At 34.7% G+C, this 6386-nt stretch overlaps 1 long non-coding RNA gene across 1 annotated transcript; it reads left to right on the top strand.

Moving 5' to 3' along the window:
- Positions 1–3095: 3095 nt before the first annotated feature.
- Positions 3096–5776, top strand: LOC138849733 (uncharacterized). Its single transcript, XR_011388865.2, has 3 exons — positions 3096–4081; positions 4891–5083; positions 5585–5776. It is a non-coding gene; the product is annotated as an uncharacterized LOC138849733 (long non-coding RNA).
- The last annotated feature ends 610 nt before the right edge of the window (positions 5777–6386 follow it).

Raw genomic sequence — 6386 nt, 5'->3', positions numbered from 1 at the left:
TTTGCCTAGCCCTTCCTATTATAGCCATTTAAGGAGTGAAACAGCAGATGAAAGATTTCTCTCTCTCTCTTTCTCTCTGTCTCTTTATCTCTCCTGTTTTCCCTCTCTCTTAGTCATTCTGACCTTCAAATAAATAAAATCATTTTTTAAAAAATGGAAGATGTGTGGTACTCATTGCCTTTTTATTATTCAGGTATCATATACAAGAATCTCAGACCACATTTCAAAAAAGAAATGTATTATAGATGACTATGGGAACAAAGTGAAATCCAAGTAAGAGAGTATTAACTTAGGTCTAAAATGGTTTGCTTTGAGAGAGTATTATTTTTCTCAAGAAACAAAGATGCTCATCTCTTCATTGATTTCCTTCTGGGGCCATGTGACTCTTCATTCACGTGGGCGGTTGCTTCATTCCTCTCTGTTGAGAGAGCTGATTTTATGGCATTCACATGGTCCTGTATGGTAAGTCTGAAATCTACCCCCAAGCCATCAAACCTTCCATGTACACACTGCTAACTTCATGTGTGTTCTGTCTACTGCTTTCACATTCGGGGGTTATTGAGTATGGTTGTTTATGTCTAGTACTTTCTGTAGGTTTGACCAGGGAACTGGACATTGAAGCTCAACCAGAGATGTTCCAGTATTCTCTCAGCAGAGCAATTGTAACAGAGAATGTGGAAAGGGCGTCAATGACTGATTTAATATTTTTACTCCTATGTGCAAACATTCTTTTAAAATAAGAAACAGACAGTCAATTCTCATGGGAAATTAAATTGAAAATCAAGATTTATTTTATATAATACTCAAATAAACTCATTTGAGTAGATGCCAGGAAATATTCTAATTTAGTGGCATTAATTTGCCAGTTTGCTTTCATGCCCACGGTGCACTATGCTTCTAAAATATGAAGATAGTTGAGATTGTTTTTCTTATCTATAATATAGATGGCCTACATGATTTCTTATCAGTTAAGTTCTGCTATTACTTTTACTGCTAGCTAAGAGAAATTGTAGCAATAGAAAGTTATGCTGTAGCAAAGAAAATGCAGAGGGTTTAAAATATGTTTTGAAAATTCCTTGTACTGTCATATGTACAAAAAAGAGTTGCTAAAGGATTTTGGATCATTTTTACAGTCTGTCTTAGGTTTCAGAACTTGCATACACACAAATATTCACTCAGTTGCATAGAGAGAATTTAAAGCCAACAATAACTTTGGGATTTATTAAAAGCAGGTTGCCCTTTTAAGGGTGAGAAAGATTGTGCTAAAAGCAGGAATAGCTTTCTTTAGGTTCTTGGAAAGGATAATTTGCAGCCCTCCACAATCAATTAAACCAAATATTGGCATTGTTTTTTCATAGTAGGCAAAAATACTGATCACATAGCATCATGAATATCAATTATCAATTAATGTTAAAATAAACAGAACTATTTTGCATGCTTACAATCAAATTCTGTATTAAGAACAGGGCTAAATTATTAATATGCCTTGGGCATATTAAAATTACAGGACTGTTAATGAACAACTTAATACATTATCCCTCTTAGTAGTTTTTTTGTCTGATCTACTTAATATGACTGGTTTAATTCTGAAATTAATACACAGTTATTCTTAAGTGTTGAAAATTAACTGAAATGTGATCCCTGTTAAACATAAGAGTGGGAATAAGAGAGGGAAGAGATGTATAATTTGGGACATGCTCAAGCTGACTTGCCCCAAATGGTAGAGTTAGAAACATAGCAGGAGATTCCAATTCAATCCCATCAAGGTGGCATGTACCAATGCCATCTCACTAGTCCAAGTGATCAATTTCACTTTTCAATTTCACAATTGATCATAATGAAAGGACTAAGAGTCAAAGGGAGCACATAAACAAGTCTAGTACCTGCTAACACTAACCGATAGAATAAATAAAGGGGAGAGTGATCCAACATGGGAAGTGAGATACTCAGCAGACCCATAGAATGGCAGATGTCCTAAATAGCACTCTGGCCTCAGAATCAGCCCTAAAGGCATTCGGATCTGGCTGAAGAGCCCATGAGAGTATTTCAGGCATGGAAAGCCAAGACACTCTGGAAAAAGATCTCTGTGAGTGAGATCCCAGTGGAAAGAACAGGTCTTCAAAGAAGGAGGTACCTTTCTCTGAAGGGAGGAGAGAACCTTCACTTTGACTATGACCTTGTCTAAACAAGATAAGAGTTGGAGAGCTCAGAGGGCTTCCATAGCCTTGGAAACTCATGACTGGAGCATAGGGAGATTACTGATGCCATAGACAGGAGTGTCAATTTGTAAAGTCAACAACAGGAGTCACTGTGCACTTACTCCTCATGTAGGATCTCTGTCCTTAATGTGCTGTGCTTTGAGATTTAATGCTATAACGAGTACTCAAACAATATATTTCACTTTGTGTTTCTATGGGGGTGCAAACTGTTGAAATCTTTACTTAATGCATACTAAACTGATCTTCTGTAAAAAAAAAAAAAAAAAGAAATTATCAATTCCCAACTTGACTCTCACTGGGATTAAACATGACAATAGGTCTGATCTGATTTCATCATCATTTAAAAAAAATCATCTATTATTTTTCACTTTATGTTTCTGTGTGGGAGCAAACTGTTGAAATCCTTACTTAAGGTATACTAAGCTGATCTTCTGTATATTAAGATAATCGAAAATGAATCTTGATGTGAATGGAAGGGGAGAGGGAGTGGGAAAGGGGAGGGTTGTGGGTGGGAGGGACGGTATGGGGGGGAAGCCATTGTAATCCATAAGTCATACTTTGGAAATTTATATTCATTAAATAAAAGTTAAAAAAAATTGAACAAGTAAAAAAAAATTACAGGATTTTCAAATACATGAAATCTGTTGTTTATATTAATATTTTTCAAAAAATTTATGAATTATGAACACTAAGAAAATTCTGCTATAAATTCCAAAAGAGTATAAAACAAATAAGCAATATTGCTATTTTGCTAAAAATAATTATGAGCTTTTCTGTATTTTTATCTACTAACTTCTACCAATATAATTTCCCTATTGGTTATGTGATTATTTGTGCTAATATTTCACTTTCCAAAACACCTTACTAAAGCAAGAAAGGAAGAACTAATAGTCATTATACACCTGTAAAATAAACCATGCACTTTGCATAAGTAACCATATTTAATCTTACAACATTAAACTGGAAATATATAATTTGCTGAAGAAAAGTTGAGCATAAGAGAAATTAAATTGTCAAAAAATCAAATAGTAAATATTGAACGGGGAAGCTGATCAGATTTTTGTATCTCCATGCTTTTTTAAAAAAAAATCTTAACTCCCACTTATGATTTATGCCAATGATTTCAATTGTTTTGTGATATCAAGATGAATCTTCCCAGCCCTGTGTTCAAGATCACTCAGTGTTTATTCAATCAGCCTTCCTTCCACTGCTTTCCAACATGAAGCTTGTTTCTCACTCATCAGTCTGTTTCTATCTCTAGGACTCCATTTTTCTCCACTCTGGTGCCCAAAGATCAATGCCAAGCTTTAAGATCTTCATGACAATCCTTGCCCTAATTGTCCATAAAAGTCATTGCTCCTTTTTGTTTTTCCTTTGTCAGCCATCTGCTATTTCCTGTCTTTCATCATTCATTATAATCTGACAAACACCACCGCATGCTTATCTGCCTGTCCTCTTTTCTTCTACAGTGTTTTCGATAGCATTCCTGTTACCTGTATTTCCAACAACCTGATTTTAAAATAGGTTGCTTCTCTTCTAGATCCCTTTCATATGACATGATTAGTGAATATATGGTCACACTATGTGTAAATGCAGAGTGCAAAAGTGTATGTAATCTAACATATTGATTTAGCACTTGCTTTTGTGGTATTTTAACTCCCTAAAGACAAAATATTCAAGTTGTTTATATATGTGGGATATAGACAATATCGAACATAAGGCAAATTTGCATCTAAAGGTGAAAATACAAGGATTAATTTTCTTTTTCTTATTACAAATACACAGACACAAATTGTGCAACTCTCCATTAAAATGGATAGTAAAAAGGAAAGAGGAAGGAAAAGAGAGAGCATCTTGTACTGGTAGGTACATATCTTTCAAGGATTTTCTGTGTTGTCACCAATGCTTGTGATGTTATTGGGCTTCTTGTTGCATGTTACTAACACTAATTTAAGTTCTGAAAATGACATACATCATTAAATCATAATAACAAGCAAAAATCTTCACTGATAGCTTAAGGAAGCCACTGGATTTCAACCTTTATTTCAGCAGTAAAGATCCTACAGAAAAGATCAGAACCTGGAATCACATGCTTGTGCCGGCAGATTTAAGAGTCATAAATGCTCTGTGGTTTCACACCATTTTTCCCCAGTTAATTCCTACTTTCACAGGGCAGAGAAATTCATGTTTTTCCATATTTAGCAACATTACTAAGAGTTTCATAAACAGTTGCTTGAGCTCACTTTCCCGTCCTCAATCTGATTGCATGAATCAAGACGTGATTTCTGATGAAGGTTTTAATATTTTTCATCTGGCAATGTAGAATGGGTATTTATCACCAAGAGGTGAAAAGGGATTGGGAATGGTGAGGACGAAAGTAGTTTCTTATGGGAATCTTCATTGTTGTTGATTATGTTCTTACACTGGGTCAGTAATTTGTGCATCAGGAAATGCAGGGGATTCTATGTTTGCATCTTCTTCTATGTATATTTTTACTTTATCAGAATCTGCAGGCATAGATACCACATTTTACCTTTGTATTCACATCAGGCTGTTATTCCATCTTGCCTCAAACAGCCGGATTGTGAATAAAGGTAAAACCACCAAAAGAAAAGAGAAAAAAATCAATTATTATTTTTTCATATTTAATCTCTCCCATTGCATCCCACAGTTAAGGTAGATAATATTAACTTGCTACTTGACTCAAAGACCTTTTAAACTTAGAATTCTGAAACCTCAAAGAAGTGCTAGCTTTCCTTGAGTCTGAACTTGAACTGTCTGAGGATGTGCATGAAGGCACCATCTTTATGAACAATTTGGGAGATAAATGGACAGTGAAGTTCACCAGTCTCCAACCAACAAAGGTACTCAACTGCTTAAAAGTTGTGGCCCATCATCTCTGTCTTCTGTGAGAATCCCTTACCTCTCGCCAGTTGTAAATTTATAGTTTTTATTTTCTCTTTCTTTAAATTTGTGTGACAGTATATGTGTATAGAAATCAAAATTCACTCCTCATATTCCACATGAAGTGATATCAGCTAAATCAGGCATAAAACAAAACAAATCAATTTCAATTGGATTTTTGATTCCAAATACCAGTATATTATACAGCCCAAGTTGTATACACTTATATTTCTTATTTCATTAAGATGCAGGAAATTTGTGATTATTCTGTCATTTACCCTTTTCAGTAGAATTTTTGATAGTATGAGACCTCTAAATATTTGTCTAACTTCTATTTTTCCCAATCATCTTTGTACTGAGTTAAAAACTTTGTGAAGTGAGACTGTATCTTATACTTCTCAAACTGCCCTGCTCTAAATTAATATACTTCTTAAATTTGGTTTTGTTTGTTTTTACATTAGAGGAAGTTCATACCTCGTTGCTGAGTGAGTGAACTGGTGACTTAAGTCTGATTTGCAGTGTTTAAGTAATGAACAACACCAGATGACTTTGAAAAACTGCATCAAAAACTACTTATAATGTGACATCAGTAAGTCTCTTTATTTATGATTCATTTTTCAAGCATAACTACCGTACCCAGTCACATACTGAACTTTTGGGGTAATAAAAGTACTTATGAAACTCATTCCTTGTCTTCTGTGAGTTTTCAATCTAGATGTGAGTTCCTAGCAAATACTGTGATTTTGACACTAGAGAAATCTCATGCTAGAAATGTCTGCCAGTAAAATTAAATACATTTTTCTTCAGGTTTCCTGAAGCCAAAGTATACAAGGTCTGCAAATTACCTGACTACAGAATTGAGATCTAGAATAATATTGCAAACAAATCCCAAAATTGCCATGTAAAGCAATTTTTATAAATCAAACATCCCTTACTGGTGGCTCAGGAGACAAGAAAAAGTCAAAGGACAGAAAGTTGCATTCTTTACCTGTCTCCACATATTCCTTTAGTAATGCTTCTTAATCTGAGCAGTCCAGACAATCAATGCGCTTGGACTGGAAAAGCATGAATGATGTCAAAGATCAAAGTCCAGGAAATGTTTACTCTCCAAATGCAGGAGCCTCTGTGTATCTCTGGGAAGAAGTGATGCTGAAAACTACAGAGTTGCAATTTCTAATTTGAAGAAAATGACTTTGTTTCCAATGCTAACTAGTAAGAAGTAATTGACAGTGTCAGAAGCCTGGAACTTACTGGAGCAGTGAA

The sequence above is a fragment of the Oryctolagus cuniculus genome, chromosome 5, assembly GCF_051225735.1.
Source record: "Oryctolagus cuniculus isolate XC-2025 breed Fujian yellow rabbit chromosome 5, ASM5122573v1, whole genome shotgun sequence".
Lineage (NCBI taxonomy): Eukaryota > Metazoa > Chordata > Mammalia > Lagomorpha > Leporidae > Oryctolagus > Oryctolagus cuniculus.
Note: the sequence above shows the minus strand (reverse complement) of the source record. Positions and strands in the feature narration are given on the sequence as shown.